This window comes from Paroedura picta, chromosome 9 (assembly GCF_049243985.1).
Source record: "Paroedura picta isolate Pp20150507F chromosome 9, Ppicta_v3.0, whole genome shotgun sequence".
Classification (NCBI taxonomy): Eukaryota; Metazoa; Chordata; class Lepidosauria; order Squamata; family Gekkonidae; genus Paroedura; species Paroedura picta.
This window is the reverse complement of record NC_135377.1, coordinates 5677997-5695033: the sequence shown is the minus strand read 5'-3', so window position 1 is coordinate 5695033 and position 17037 is coordinate 5677997. Positions and strand designations below refer to the sequence as shown.

The following is a 17037-nucleotide window of genomic DNA, read 5'->3' as shown; positions in this document are numbered from 1 at the left end:
CTTCCTAATATTTAAGTGGAACTTTCTTTCCCCTAATTTGGACCTGTTGGACCTCATCCTCATCCTTGTTTCTAAAGCTGTAGGGAACAAGTCATCCCCCTCTTCAACATGTCTACCTCTTTTGCTCCTCTTTGCTGATTCAAACTCTGTGGATTCTCTTCTTTGCTAATATGGTCCCAGAGAGTGTTGTTGGCGTCTAAGGATAATAGGAGCTTAATCTTCTGGGCCCTGCATAAATATAAACTGATCCATCCCAGCGGAAGTGTAAATTCTCCCTGCATCACCTACAGGGAAAGAAAACGCCAAGCAGATGGAGGGTTTTGGGTAAGCGATAAATAGCAGCAAGGTTTTGTTGCTTCATTCATAATCCCCCGGTCTCTAAACTATGCTTAGATCACGACACTGCACAGGCCTCGATCTCTTGCAAAGAGACGGCCGCTTCGGGAGAAGCTATAAATGGTCCCTTGACAGAAGAGCAGTTTGGAATTCCAGCCCGGCGACCAGCTGAGACTCTAGAAATGTATTTTTGCCCGCTCCAGACAGACTCATGGAGTCGGAAAGCTGGAAAAGTTAGTGGCATGCCCTGGAGTAGGATGGGCTAGCTCTTTGGCCCAGCCTCTTGTGGTGCAGAGTGGTAAGGCAGCAGACATGCAGTCTGAAGCTCTGCCCATGAGGCTGGGAGTTCGATCCCAGCAGCCGGCTCAAGGTTGACTCAGCCTTCCATCCTTCCGAGGTCGGTAAAATGAGTACCCAGCTTGCTGCTGGGGGGTAAACGGTAATGACTGGGGAAGGCACTGGCAAACCACCCCGTATTGAGTCTGCCATGAAAACGCTGGAGGGCGTCACCCCAAGGGTCAGACATGACTCGGTGCTTGCACAGGGGATACCTTTACCTTTACCTAGAGCTGGGTTTCCCAACCCTCGTACTGACATGCCATAATAGTCTACAGCAGTGGTCCCCAACCTTTTTATCACCGGGGACCACTCAACGCTTGACAATTTTACTGAGGCCCGTTGGGGGGGGGTAGTTTACTCCTCTACTCTCAACCACTGCCCTAACGCTCTCTGACTCTGGTCGCTATGGTAATGTTTAAACATCCCTTCAAAATAAGATACAGACACGCCACAACAATGAACATAAGGAACATTTTATTTTCATGGAAATTTTAACTCATGACAATGACAAATCAATGGGAACCCTGAGCTTGTTTCTCTGCAATGAGAGAGTCCCATCCGGGAGTGATGGGAGACAAGGACACCCGAAGTGTGTTGTAAAGGGCCGGGGGGGGGGGGGGGAGATGAAGTAAAGGGCCGGGGGGAGGGGAGAAGGTGTCCTTTGCGGCCCACCTCCAATTAGTCGATGGACCACATGTGGTCCGCAACCCACATGTTGGGGATTGCTAGTCTACAGCATGGGGAGAGCCCTCCTACTCTGTGCCTGCCATTCCCAGCTCCGAGTGAAGAGGGGGAAAAGGGGGTTTCAAATTTTTTATTAATCTGCCCTTACTGGGGCAGGTTGATCCACCCCGTCCAAAAGTGGTCAATGATGGGCTGAGGGGGGACGGGAAGGGGAGGGGGGGCTCCTCTCTCTTCTGGGTAGGGAATGGCAGGGAGGTGTGGCCAGCTGACATCACTTCCTGGTAACTCAAAGCCTGAAGTATATCTTCATGGTCAAAAAGTTGAAAAAAAAACTGGTAAAAAGTACAGTTCCTGACTGCTTTCCCACTAAAACAGCTAGTCAGTTAGACTGTTAGGACTATCTCTCTGTCCTCTTTTCCATAAAATTATTTAAATCTTTTAAGCAGCTGGAGCTGTTCCCCTTTGCATCTTTAAACTTCCTGACACAAGTTTGCACTTTCCTGGATAAAGGAGCTAGCCGCTCTTTCTAGCATGGAGAAGTTTGAGTCACTGGATTTCAAAAGACTAGATAAAGGTTGTCCCCTCCCATCTTGGTGACTTCACCTATTTGTTCCATATTTGATTCTGTGAAGGCTTAAATGGGTGGCAGGTTACAGTGGCTGAGTGATAGGGTTGTGAGTGTCCTGCAGGGGGTTGGACTAGATGACCCAGGAGGTCCCTTCCAACTCTATGATTCTATGATTCCTCTCAGGTTAGGGCAACTGGACTCCAATGAGCAGCCACAAAAAGACCCAGATTTTTACATTCACCCGTCATGGATAGCTTTGTGCTTTTTATATCTAGGAGAAAAGTATTCCAGCTCCATGGATGAAATCTAACCTTTTCGTTTTTAGCACACGGCGGAATTGTGTCAATAAGAGCCCATGTGTCACGCCTTTTTATAGGCGAGAGGCATGGCAGAGGAACGGGCAGCAGAGCTAAACCTGGTTTGGAAGAATGTCGCCCGTTTCCTGAGCAAAGGGCTACTCACCAAGCATTGTTGGTTTCTTTTATTTATTTATTTATTTATTTATTTATTTATTTATTTATTTATTTATTTATTTATTTGGATTTTTATACCACCCATTCTTTACAGCTCTGGTTTCTTTGATGTGCATCACGGGGCACACTGATACAACATGCAAGAACTTCAAAATGTTTTGGTGTAAGAGCCAGCTTGGTGCAGTGGTTAAGTGTGGTGGCATTTAATCTGATGAGCCAGGTTTAATTCCCCGCTCCTCCACATGCAGCCAACTGGCTGACCTTGGGCTAGTCACAGTCCTGTTAGAGTTGTTTTCACAGAGCTGTAATATCAGAGCTCTCTTAGCCCAACCTATCTCACAGGGTGTCTGTTGTGTGGAAAGGGAAGGCGATTGTCACCTGCTTTGAGACTCCTTCAAGTATTGAAATGCAGGGTATAAAAAATCAACTCTTCTTTTTTATTATGGACTAGTGATGATGATTAAGAATAACCCAAGCGAATGGTAGACTTGTATCTGGAAGATCTAGGTTTGAATCCTGATCTCCTGTAAAAGGTTGCTGAGTGACCGTGGGCTGGACATACTCTTTCAGCATGGCCTACCTCACAGGGTTGTTATGAAGATAAAGCTGGAGAAGAGGAGAAGGATGAGCACTGGTGTTAGGGAGAAATGCATGGGATAGAAATGAAGTAAGTGGAATAAATAATAAAGCAATATCCTGGCTTTCTAGGGTTGCCAACTCCAGGTTGGGAAATTTCTGTAGGCCTTGAGTATAGAGGATGGGGAAGGCCAAGTTCGGAAATGGGAGAAACCTTGAGAGGCAGCGTGGTGTAGTGGTTAAAGAGAGGCAGACTCAAAGCTGGAGAACTTGCTTTCATGCCCCACTCTTCTATATGCAGCCTGCTGGATGATCTTGGACTAATCACAGTTCACTTAGAGCTGTCCTTGCTTAGCAGCTCTCTCAGAGCTCTCTCTGCCCCACCAACCTCACAGGGTGTCTTTTGTGGACAAAGGGAGGGGAAAATGTTTGTAAGCAACTTTTGGGGTTCCTTTGGGTAGTGGAAAGTGGGGTATTTTCTTCAGGGGAACTGATCTCCGTAGTCCAGAGTTCAGCTATCACGTTGGGAGACCTCCAGGCTCCAGCTGGAGGATGGCACCCTGATGAAACAGGAGGCTGCTGTTGTACAAAACAAATCAATTTTGAGGGCGCTGCTTCAGGCAAAACATCTGCAAGAATTCTGAAAGGAGCCAAAAATATAACCCAGATAGATGGGTGGCATTCCTCACGGCAGTGGCAAACCACAGATATGCGAAATTACAGGGTGACACATGTCTACGCACTGCTGGGGACATGGTGGCTGTTCCCTCGAAAAGTTCTGCAAAAGGCAATCGTCACCGAAGGAAGCTAAGCATGACTGACAGTCCAAACGAGAAAATGGCATGGTCAGAAGGACCGCGGTCTGGAAATCCCTGCTCTATTGTCATCGCCGATTAAGAGGAACCAGCTGGGTTTCTAGCCTAGAATGTGAAGGAGAAATTGCAGGATAAGAGGGATCAAGGAACAGGAAAGGGATAGCTCCCTGCTAAGGAATACAGAGAAAGGACTCTGAGGAATTTCCTCTTATGGCCCACACTGATTTCTCATTGCTCCTGCTCCTGGGGGTTGGGGGGAGTCACCGGAGAATCATTCATGCCGGCAGGCACAGGAAGAAGGCCTGACCTCTATAGCACATGAGTGGCAGGAGCAGGTCACCGCCCCTCATTCTCTCCTCAACCTCTTGGCCGGGCCCTGCTGCCACCCCCGTGTCTCCGGCGAGTGTTGATGCAAAGACCAGTCGACAGTCCTGCCACAAAGAATTCAGACCACCTCGCTAGGTGGTTTCATCCCACTTCTCTTGGCCCCCTCCCCACCATCCATTCCTTCGCTTCTGTTCACGAAGCTGAGAAATAACAAGCATCGCTTTTTGCAGGCAATTAAAGATCTTGGCAACCCGGGCTGGGGATAAATGAGCCACATTATGGAGGGACAGAAGAGGCAGAGGGGTGGGATCAATTGCAGAATATCACCAAGCTAGAAGAGACTACCAAAGGCCAGCCATTCCGGTCCCCCACCTTCTCAGGGACTGAAAAATCATGCATTCCTGACAGGTGCCCGCCCAATCTCCTCCTAAACACCTTCAATTAAGAAGACTCCAACATCCTGTGAGGCAGCCTATTCCATCTACGAACATCCCTCACTGTCAGAAAATGTTTTCTAATATTTAAGTGGAGCCTCCTTTCCTGTCCTTTGGACACACTGCTCCTAGCCCTTGGACCCGTGAGTGAAGGAACATGGAAGCACTGGAGTCTTTCAGCTCTTTATAGAATCATAGAAAAATTTTCACAGAGTAGTTCAGCGGTGGAATAGGCTGCCTAAGGAGGTGGTGAGCTCCCCCTCACTGGCAGTCTTAAAGCAAAGGCTGGATACACCCTTTTCTTGGATGCTTTAGGATGGTTAGGGCTGATCCTGCATTGAGCAGGGGGTTGGACTAGATGGCCTGTGTGGCCCCTTCCAACTCTATGGTTCTATGATTCTATGAAGGTTCTTCAATTAAAACAAGTTGTCCATGGAGGAGGGAATGTTTGACTTTCACAGGCTTAGAAAAGCACAACTGCAGTTAGGATCACACCTCCAGTCTCTTAGGATCTGAACGTGAAGCATATTATCACATGATTGTGTGCCAAGAAGACATTCTCCACATTTTCCATGTAGAGATATTAAAGCCGATGACCCTGCCATTTTTAGCCCTGCGGCTGAATATAGGGCTATCCCCTGTGAAACTGCAAAGTAGTAATTTGAGTGTGGGAAAGGTTCAATAGCAGTGGTGTGTCGACATGTATAATTAAGGGCAATGTCATTAAATGGAGCCCACCGTGTCCACTTCAAGGCATGCTTTAAATATGCCTTGCACATCCTGGCGCATCTTCTCTCGGGCACATTGCAATAGTTCTAAGCAGATGTCCCCTGGCTCCACCCCAAAAGCTGCCATCTAACCTGAACAGTATGTGACCATTCAGACATGACACTATCTGCCACCTCCCTCCAAAGTGTCGATTTTCTCCAGGAGAACTGATCTCTCTCTCATTTGGAAATGTGCTGTAATTCCGGGTGGATCCCACATGGAGGTTGGCACTGCTGTCCTTGAGGCATACCTAACACTTTCCCTGCTTTAAGTGCGAGGCCAAACCGGGTCTCTTGAAACAGGCTTTTAACCCAGGCTTCCATTTTTTCCCGGCTGTTCTGTGCCCTTCTCCTACCTTGAGGAGGGTTTTCAGCTCCCACTCATGGCCCTCCGCCAGTTGCCACGCACCGAAGGGCAGCCCTGTTCTAAATGAATGAGATGGCATCAGGCAGGTATTCATAGAATCATAGAACCATAGAGTTGGAAGGGGCCATAGAGGCCATCTAGTCCAACCCCCTGCTCAACGTAGGATCAGCCCAAAGCATCCTAAAGCATCCAAGAAAAGTGTGCATCCAACCTTTGCTTGAAGACTGCCAGTGAGGGGGAGCTCACCACCTCCTTAGGCAGCCTATTCCACTGCTGAACTACTCTGACTGTGAATTTTTTTCCCTGATATCTAGCCTATATCGTTGTACTTGTAGTTTAAACCCATTACTGCGTGTCCTCTCCTCTGCAGCCAACAGAAACAGCATCCTGCCCTCCGCCAAGTGACAACCGTTCAAATACTTAAAGAGGGCTATCATGTCCCCTCTCAACCTCCTTTTCTCCAGGCTGAACATTCCCAAGTCCCTCAACCTATCTTCAGAGGGCTTGGTCCCTTGGCCCCAGATCATCTTTGTCGCTCTCCTCTGTACCCTTTCAATTTTATCGACGTCCTTCTTGAAGTGAGGCCTCCAGAACTGCACAGAACTGGGAAAGAATTCCAGAATAAGGGAGAACAAGGTAGAACAGGATAGTTTCAGAGAGCAAGAGACCTTTGGATGGGAGGAATGAGGGTCACGGACCGGCCTATCACCCTACACTATACCTCACTCTCCCAAGGCCTTCCCTCGGATTCCTGAGGCCAGCAGGCGCTATTTCATTTCATACATAAATAATGCATTTTGCCTCAGTCTATTTCAGTACGGTATACTTTCCCCCAAACCATCTGTCATTAAGCGGTCTGTTATCTATTATTATGTGGTCTGCAACGCCATCGTCAAGTTGGCCCGAAGCAGGGAGGGAAAGCAGGAAGTTGGAAACACTGTGATTACCCTGCACACTTGCTGTAGAACTTCAGGTGCCGGCCACATGCAGAAATAGACTGCGGAGGGAAAAGGATTCAGGGTGCCCATTGCTCGGCATCACCAGATGTGCACAGGCATGCTCTTCAATCAGTTAATCCCACTCTCCTGAGCGCCGTAGCTGAGAAATCTCCTTCTGGATGGACGTCAGAAGGAGTGGATCGGCAGGCCAGCAAGACATCTGGGTCTTCATAGCAAATGTCCGTGTGCCGGCTATGTTGTTATACACTGCCACTTTTAAAGCCACGGTGTCGGAATATGCAAGATCTGCGCTGTGCATACCTGAGAAGACATACGTTTAATATAGGCATTCCTGTTTCCGAGAAGGTGATTCTTCCATTGACTAATTACGATCCATATGTTTCCAATAGTGTTGCACTGTTTGCTTTTGCTACCAGACAAGAGTCTTAACAATCTGAGGTGAAGGGTGAGGGCTGATTCGGATGATCTGTGAGATTCTGTTGCATGGATTGTACATTGTTTTTGTACTTTGTAAAGGCCTAGGATGACACAATAAAACTTGATTCCGATTCTGACATCGGATAGGGACTTCCTGATGATTTTAAACAGGATACTTCCTGTTTGTTTGAGCACACTTCCTCCCTGCTTGCCTCCAGAACAGCTGTTGAGCAGAAGAACATCTGAAGACAACAGCTAGCTAGATGGTCAGGTCTCTTACTCCCTTTGTGTTCTATTGTCTGCATTGACCAAATACGCAAGGAAAGCGGAAAATCCGAGGACCCCGGGTAAATTCCTGCTGCATGAAAAAAGCTTAGGAAAAGCTGTCTATGGAGAGCATATCCCGCAGAAGGAAAAATACCCAATGCAAATCTAATACGAGGTGAAATAAAGGATAGGATTGTTTTGAATTGAAGGAGGAAAGAAGGCCTGTGGGCCATTGCAGATTCTAGGTGTCAATAATTGGGCAGCAAAAGGACTTGGCCATGGAATCAGAAAGAACCTGCACACCCAAGGCCCCAAAACAGCTCTTCAAATGACACCACAGGGGACAGTGTAATTAAAAAGCAAAGAGGGAGAGCTTACCAAGTACAGTATACTTGGCACAGCATTAGGCATATTACAAAACACTCGAGCCAACAGCAACAAATGTCAAGCCGGTTGGAGGAGGAGACACTCAGGGGCGGGACAGCCGCCCTGAGTGGGTGTTAAGTGTTGAGTGGCACTTAAGCCATGACACCAGCTCCTCCTCCTAGGCCTTACCAGAAATATATTATGTGGAACAAATAGGTTTTATTATACACATATCAACACAAACCACACTAGAAAAAACACACAACTAAATAGATTATAGATATATAGAAATATAAACCACCATAAAGCAGCAATGTTCCGACCAATAAAGGGCACGATAAGCACTGAAATATTATCACAAGAACAGAAACTGAAACCACAAGGATCAAAGCGAGGGGAGCTTCCACCCAACTTGACCTTCTTTCTGCATACTATTCTTGAATCTAGTTCTAAAGAGTACAGCACTTTGATCTCACTTCAAACAAAGTTAAATAAATAAATGAACAAGACTCCAACCAATTAAAGAACATTCGTAAATGAAGCTTATTCCAGAAATGCCATCAGATACTTTTTAAAAGCATTCCAACTCCTGCGTGGTCCTCTTCTCATTGGGTAGAACATTCTGCCAGGCCGGGGTGCCAGGGGCGCAAAGGCCCTGCTTATGGCCGACGCCAGTATAATTTCTTTGAGCATACTTCCTCCCTGTTTAATTCCAGAAAAGAGTGAATAAACAGCAGAACTGTTAGTTAGGTCTCTCTCCTCTCTCTTTCTGTCCAAAGTGGCTTCTCTTCTTAATAAATTATTTTATTCTTCTAAGCAGCCTGGTGCTTTCCCCTTCTTTGCATGTTCAAACTCTGCCAACAGTTGTGAGGATAAAACAGGAGGAGGCGATGTAGATTGCTGGATTGAGCTCTTAAAAAACAGAGGAAGATGGATTGGTTGGGAGATGGATGGATCGATGGATCGAAGGATCAACAGATCGATAGATATACAACCGCTGTAGTGAGAGGGAACCTGGTGTATGGTTGATTCCGCACACTCTGAGATCCTGACAGGAGATTATCTGCTCCTTTAGAGATACTTGTTCCTCAACAGGGAAGCCTCAGAGGGAATATTTCAGAGGGATTAAAAATGTGCACCCCTGTCCCCTGCAGACAAATAATACAATGCCAGAAGTAAAAGAACGGCCTTGAAGCAGACAGGTCTGCTAAGCATTCCTCAAGAAACACAGACCGAAAAATGTCCCGGCACGTGGCCGAGGGTGCAGGCCTCGGCATCTTCCGAAAGTGTCATAATCCGGGGGGGGGGGGATGGGGGGATTTCCAGCATCAAAAGCTCGTCCTGACATGCAGGACAATTTTTTTCTCCTACCCAGAAACTATGAGGAATCGAGACAGAAAGCACCAAATAATTTGTACGATTTCACAAGAACCTGCACACATGCACAGGTCTCATGAAGGTACAGTTTCTAGTGGATCCTGCAGCCAGGATCTTGTACACATCCTGATGCTCTCTCTCCTTCCTATGGCCTTGGCTTCTGTGTGAAGCAAGGTGCTGGTCCTGATGGACAACTGGGCTGACCCAGAAGAGCTCTTGTTATGTTATTAAAGTCAGGGCATTCTCACATCAATGGCACAGCGCACAGCAAGCAAATGTTGCACATGATTGCATCATCGTGCCAGCTTTGATTGGAGCAGTCATGGCCACACAGGAAATTTTGCTCATCTCTGGGGAGGATGTGGGCCCAGCCCTAGTTTGGTCACCGCAATGTTACAATGTGCAAGATCTGTAGTATTCAAGGTTCAACAGCATTAGGAGAATGTCCTACAGGGGGAATCGGAGGAGATGTGCAGTTACTGTCCTTAGATTAGGAACTTCTTGGTGTATTTCAAACAATATCCTCCTTTGTTTTGATTGGCTCCATCAGAGACATCCTGCTCCTTTGAGTGTACTTCTGCTCTGCTTTGCCTCCAGAAGAATATTAGTCAGGTAGACTGGTAGGACTATCTCCCTTCTCTCTTACTCACAAACTTTGTTTCTCTTCTTAAGGAAACCAATGTATTCGTTAAGCATATTTAAACTCTGCCAACAAGTTGAAGTGAGAACAGAAGTAATGCATGGTGGGCTGATACCAGCAGATGGGAGGGTGGTGGGAGATGCCAGAAACCAGCAACAAACATAAGAGATTGAAGAGGAGGAGGAGGAGGAGGAGGAGAGTTGGATTTTATACACCGCTTTTCACTGCCTGAAGCACTCCAAAGTGACTTACAATCATCTTCCCCTCCTTTCCCCACAACAGACACCATATGTGGGGCTGAAAGAGCTGTGAGAGAACTGTGACTGTCCCAAGGTCACCCAGCTGGCTGCATGCAGAGGAGTAGGGAAACCCCTGTTTCTGGTAGCAGACATCTTCTCTACTGCTGTACCCAAGTTTACCATCCCTTGGTCTTTCCAACTTTAGCATCCTATTCTTAAATGCTTACAGAAGTCACGGTAGGAAAAGAATTAGACATCCACTGGGCCAACGGAGAAGTACAGTACAGCCATCTGCTTAACCAATGCCTTGAAATACCCATTTGTTTGAGGTCTGTTGAGAACTAGGATACAAACCAACACTAATTTTAAAAGGTCTGTCACTCAACTGACTGCAATAACAGGGCTCAGTCGGTGCTCTTTTCCCTAGTAATAGCCATAAATAACTTACTGTGGAGTAGCCCCATAGGCTATTTATTCCCAAGAAAACATCTCAGCTAGCAACGGTGTAAGTCTGTATCTGTGACTCTGGGTGTTTGTGTGTGTGTGTGTGGGGGGGGAAATTAGCTACACAACATTACAAGTGTAGAACTTGTTTAAAGTCTGCGACTCTCCCTACCTGTTCCAACATGAGGCACAAGCCTAACGTAGAGGAAAAAGTAAAAACGTGCCAAGAAAATTCTTTCGAGTTGGAAAAAAAAAGTGGTTTTTCCCAAGCTAGCATCGGGCTTGGCCAGATGTGATTTTCAACACCTCTGCGTTCCGGGTTCTGTCTCATTTGGAAGCTGGCTCCCAAGTTTGCAAACCATTGCGGCTCTCCCCCCTGCTCATAAAATAAAGTCTTTACCTCCCAAACTCAATAGCACAAAAGAAAGAATCCACAGCTTTCCCAGAGAGACGTCAACCAGGGAAGCCGTCAAGTTCTTATTGCCGCTCAGGGGACTGCAAGAATTCCACTTACCTGTTGCAGGAGGGAGAAGGACACAGAGTTTCCAGGAGTTGCGGCTCCCTCCCAAGGCACCGCTGAAATGCACTTGAAGCCCAAGAGGAAACCACTTCTCCGAGTCTAAAGTGAAGCAATCCGATAGCAGCAGGGAAACCTCAGTAGAAAGACGCGGCAGGAGAATCTCTGTCCATCCAAACAGGAGAAAAGCCTTTTTTGTAAAACCCAAAGACTGATCTTTAGGGGAAAGGGTGGGGAGGAAAGATGCCCTTCAATTCCAGAAATGTCACAGCAGCAGCAACAGAGAGGGAAGTTCTGTATTGCTCGGAGGGAGGCTGGACTCGGTGGGATGAACTGCAAAATGAGCAAAGGGGAGGCCCTGGGAGGGGGGGGGCGTAGAGGGAAGGAGAGGTGTAGGAATGGCAGCTAGTTGGTGGTTAAAGGAAACTTCTGGGAAAGGAGGGCGAGCGGGAGAAAAGAAGAGAGGGGGGGAAATGTTCACTGCAGAACTGAGGGATCGGATGGCCTCTTTTTAGGTGGTGTGGTGGTTCAGAGAGGCAGCTTGTAATCTGGCGAGCCAAGTTTGATTGGCTGCTCCTCTCCATGCAGCCATCTGGGTGACATTGGGCTAATCACAGTTGCGTTAGAGCTGTTCTCAAGAGCAGTTCTGTCAGAGCTCTCTCGGCCCCGCCTACCTCACAGGGTGCCTGTTGTGGGGAAAGGGAAGGTGATTGGAAGCTGCTTCGAGACTCCTTTGGGCAGTGAAAAGCAGGGTATAAAACCCAACTCTTTTTCTTATCTCCATCCTATTTTGGGCTCTTAAAAAAAACAAAAAACGGGGCTGTAAGATTAGGAATATTCTACATTAACAGAGATTATCACTTCAATAGTGTGTGTGGGGGGTATAAAATGAGATTTGACTTGTTTGAAGTAGTCACTTGGGAAATGCATCCTCTTTTCCCCTTTTCGGACGATGGCAGCCCTACTGTATAACTGCATTTACAGACCACTCTCCCAGAATTCCTTCATGGTGTTTTTCGGCTGTTGTCAAGTTCTACTTTTGTGGAGTTGGCATTAAAAGTCACAATCCGTTACGATTTAGATGGTTTTTAGATGAAGATTTTCTTTCATGCTTTGAGATCAGCCATTTTTGGTCAGGTTTCTTCCCCCTCAGGAAAGAACATCAATAATGTGCATGCTAAATAAATAAACTTGTGAAGGGGTTGATCACAAGACCCCTGATCCAGGTCTTTCTCTAGTTATTGCATTTCCTACCCCTTGACCAATAACAAATCCCTCACCTCAGAAAGGGCATTTCCTACCCCTTGACCAATAACAAATCCCTCACTTCAGAAAGGGCATTTCCTACCCCTTGACCAATAACAAATCCCTCACCTCATAAAGGGCATTTTCTACCCCTTGACCAATAACAAATCCCTCACCTCAGAAAGGGCATTTCCTACCCCTTGACCAATAACAAATCCCTCACCTCATAAAGGGCATTTCCTACCCCTTGACCAATAACAAATCCCTCACTTCAGAAAGGGCATTTCCTACCCCTTGACCAATAACAAATCCCTCACCTCATAAAGGGCATTTTCTACCCCTTGACCAATAACAAATCCCTCACCTCAGAAAGGGCATTTCCTACCCCTTGACCAATAACAAATCCCTCACCTCAGAAAGGGCATTTCCTACCCCTTGACCAATAACAAATCCCTCACCTCAGAAAGGGCATTTCCTACCCCTTGACCAATAACAAATCCCTCACTTCAGAAAGGGCATTTCCTACCCCTTGACCAATAACAAATCCCTCACCTCATAAAGGGCATTTTCTACCCCTTGACCAATAACAAATCCCTCACCTCATAAAGGGCATTTTCTACCCCTTGACCAATAACAAATCCCTCACCTCAGAAAGGGCATTTCCTACCCCTTGACCAATAACAAATCCCTCACCTCAGAAAGGCCATTTCCTACCCCTTGACCAATAACAAATCCCTTACCTCAGAAAGGGCATTTCCTACCCCTTGACCAATAACAAATCCCTCACCTCAGAAAAATGGGCCATACATTACCATCTGCACTTCCCTTTACATTTTTCACACAAGGTCAAAAATGTCAGCTTTAGGCATGTGAAGTAAACGTGGTTGTGTATTTTTTGATACAACGGGTGTGCAGACTGGTTGGGCCACCCCCTCCAAGCACCAATATCTAAAATTTCAATCCATTCCATCCCAGATGGGGAGAATTCAAAGAGATCCACCCCATCACCCAAGAAAGCACGATGCTCACAATCCTGTGACAGGTGGGAAATAGTTTGACGGGCTGCAGCACAAGCACATTTGGGACCTGGTGTTTTGCCCCATTGAAACAAAAGGTATACTCAACTGCCAAAGCCTGTTCTATTTTGTTTATTAGATATCTTCCATACTTTACAGGGCAAGTCAAATCCTGAGACCCTCTCATAGTTACTTAACAGGATGTAGATATTGGGTGGAACTTATTTCAACTCATGTCTTTGACCATTCGTTCCCTAGATCAGGGGTAGTCAACCTGTGGTCCTCCAGATGTTCATGGACTACAATTCCCATGAGCCCATGGCAGTGTTTGTTGGCAGGGGCTCATGGGAATTGTAGTCCATGAACATCTGGAGGACCACAAGTTGACTACCCCTGCCCTAGATGGAAAATTTGCGATTGTAGGCTCGCATCATCTATACCTTTGTGGATTGGCAGCTCTGTCTCATTTCAGTGATATTTCTTTCTTCACGAAGAAGAACAATTTGCCTTCAGAGATGTGGGGGAGCTATGTGGCCAATAAAACTGAAGGGGTTTAATATTTTACTATTTTGGATGGGAGACCATCAAGAAAAGTCAGGGTCATTGTGAAGAAGAAGAAGTTGGTTATTATATGCCGCTTTTTGCTAACCAAAGGAGTCTCAATCAGCTTACAGTCGCCATCCCTTCCTCTCCCCACAACAGACACCCTGTGAGGGAGGTGAGGCTGAGAGAGCCCTGATATTACTGAAGAAGAAGAAGAGTTGGTTCTTATCTGCCATTTTTCTCTACCCGAAGGAGGTTCAAAGCTGCTTACAGTCACCTTCCCATTCCTCTCCCCACAACAGACACCCTGTGGGGTGGGTGAGGCTGAGAGAGCCCTGATATTCCTGCTCGGTCAGAACAGCTTTATCAGTGCCATGGCGAGCCCAAGGTCACCCAGCTGGCAGCATGTGGGGGAGTGCAGATTCAAACCCGACTCGCTAGATTAGAAATCAGCACTCCCAACCCCTACACTAAACTGGCCCCACACCAAGCTTTGCAACTGGGTTTTCCTGCACGTAATGGCAAACACCACTTGCAAAGGGTCGCCGGGATGGCTAGAAATGGTGTTCTTTAGCAGGTGTGAAAGAGCTGGAGTGAGTATCCCATTTTTGACTCACAAAGAAAAGGGAACCTCACAAAGAGGGGAAGAAGGCACAAAGAGAGGCCAGCAACATCCCGGCCAATTTTAGCCTCTCCCGGCTAAGTATTTTGGTCTCTTTATAGCTGCTTCTGAAATAACTCACTCTGTGGGGACGAGATATTGGATGAAGGGAAAGATGACACTTGCTCAAAGGAATCTCCCCCCACCCTTGTATATGCAGATCTGCTGAGGACCGAGGTTGAGGTCCAAGGAGGGATCATAATTCCAAGCCTCTGATTGGCTCATGCCGAGCTGGTCTCCCAGCGAGAGCCAGTGGAATCGAAGTTGTTCACCGCAGCCTGATTGGATGGCTTGCAGCAGGATCCACAAGGGATCCAATTGGCCTAAATTACTCTGCTAACCCATCACCTGAGACTGGGGGAAGTTCATTTGTCCTGACTTGTTTGGGGAGTTTTCCAGTCAAGTTTTGTACTAGGCGACGATTGCTAATAAAGAGCTGAAAGAGTCCAGTGCCTCCGTGTACTTGACCCACAGATCTAGCAGCCCTCGTCCCCCTAAGTACATCTACTCGGGTACTTTGCTGATTCAAAAAGAGAACCATGAGACAGAATTTTTCCCTGCTGACACACAACCGGGGTTATCTCCAGAGAAGAAAATACTTGTCAAATTGCTTCCTTGCTTGTGGTCTAAATAAAAAAAAATCTCTCAGCAGGATTATTTTGGGAGGTGCTTCAGCTGTGGCTGCTCAACTACAGCCACCCAAGCTGTTGGTCAAAAGGCCAGGGGGTTCTCCCCCCATGTATATGTTGAGTCGCATCGGGCAGAATTGATTTGAGGCATCTGTGATGTAGTCAGGAGTCGGGGACACTGATGTCCGTCTCTCAGACTTTCTACCCTGGGAGTCGAGACTCGGCCTGTTTTGGAGCACTTGCAGGACCATGGACCCCCCAGATGAAATGTCACAATGGGTGTCTTTTCTGGGACAGCTTCTCTTTCGCTGATGTCAGAGTCCAAGATGACCTGAACATCACACGGGCAAATATTTCCAAAGAGAGGTGGATCAGTGTGTCGGGCTGAACAATGTTTTGAGTGCAGTGGCAACGTGAAGACCAACAAAGTTCCATTCTGGGGATAAGTTTTTGTGTGCTGGCGCCCTTAGCTTAGACCCAGAATTAAACTTGATTGATGGAGCAAGCAAAATTACAGCCGGTGGGGTTTAGAACTGAGAATTGCCAAAGGAATGTCACGTGTAAAAGAGAACCCCACTTTTCTCTACCCGAAGGGGTCTCAAAGTGGCTTCCAATTGCCTTAGAATCATAGAATCCTAGAGTTGGAAGGGGCCATACAGGCCATCTAGTCCAACCCCCTGCTCAACGCAGGATCAGCCCAAAGCATCCTAAAGCATCCAAGAAAAGTGTGTATCCAACCTTTGCTTGAAGACTGCCTTCCCTTTCCTCTTCCCACAACAGACACCCTGTGAGGTGGGTGGGGCTGAGAGAGCTCTGAGGGAACTGACCTGTGAGAAGAGCTCTAAACAGGACTATGACTGGCACAAGGTCACCCAGCTGGCAACATGTGGAGGAGCGGGGAATCAAACCTGGGTTGCCAGATTAGAAGCTGCCACTCTTAACCTCTATTCCACATTGGCTCCTCCCAAGGAGATGGGGAAGGATGTTGAAGAAACTGGGAATGGATTGTTATTATTCTCCTCACAATAGTTTTATGGTCAAGGCATCCCCCCCCTCCCCCAATAGCTGTCATTTGGATTAAAGTTGTACTGAAGATTTAAGGACAGCGGACTCTACAGGATAAGGAGCTGACCATAAGATTGTGGGTCAAGGGCTAGTTCGATAGACAGCCACTGCCATCTGCTGGGCTGCATCAGCAGTGCAGCTTAACGGGCCCATTCTTTATGGCCAAAGATTCCTCTTTCCTTCTTGAGGCCTTCCTGGGACTTGAAGCAGACTCAGGGCAAAGGCAGTCATGAGCGGGAGGCTAACTGAGGCAAGCAAGATAAATTGGTAGACTTGGTGATGATCATGCAATATAAACTTGAGCTGCAAAGGGTCCTTTCCTTGCATTCGAAAAAGGTCGGTGTCACGGGAGATCTCTGCACTAGGTTTACTATTCCAGCTCATGTCCCTCCAGCACTTCAAGACACAGCAGAAAGATAATATTAATAATCAGAAGAAGGAAACCATTCTGTTTCCTGGCCATTCCTAGTCAGCTTGGTGTCATGGTGAAGAGCAGCGGCCTCTGATTTGGAAAACCAGGTTTGATTCCCTACTCCTCCTCCACATGCCGCCAGCTGGGTCAACTTGGACCAGTCCCAGTTATCCCAGAGCTCTCTCAGCCTCATCCACCTCACAGGGTGTCTGTTGTGGGGAGAGGACAGGGAAGGTGATTGTAAGCCGCTTTGAGCCTCCTTTGGGTAGAGAAAAGCAGCATATAAGAACCATCTCTTCTTCAGTAATATCAGGGCTCTCTCAGCCTCACTCACCTCACAGGGTGTTTGTTGTGGGGAGAGGACAGGGAAGGTGATTGTAAGCCGCTTTGAGCCTCCTTTGGGTAGGGAAAAGCAGGGTATAAAACCCAATTCTTCTTCTTCTATAATGTCATAGAACCAGCCATCTAAAGTCACCATTTTCTCCTTAGAAACCATAGTCTGAAGAACAGTTGTCATATTGGGAGGACTCCAACCCTAAATGCCTCTCTTCTGA

At 47.1% G+C, this 17037-nt stretch overlaps 1 protein-coding gene across 1 annotated transcript in view; it reads right to left on the bottom strand.

Moving 5' to 3' along the window:
- The window catches only part of COL22A1 (collagen type XXII alpha 1 chain), a 142652-nt gene extending 131235 nt beyond the window's left edge, over window positions 1–11417 (bottom strand). The window contains exon 1 of the mRNA XM_077351434.1: window positions 10910–11417. The gene's annotated coding sequence lies outside the window, so the exon portion shown is untranslated. The remainder of the gene's footprint in view (window positions 1–10909) is intronic.
- Between the last annotated feature and the right edge of the window lie 5620 nt (window positions 11418–17037).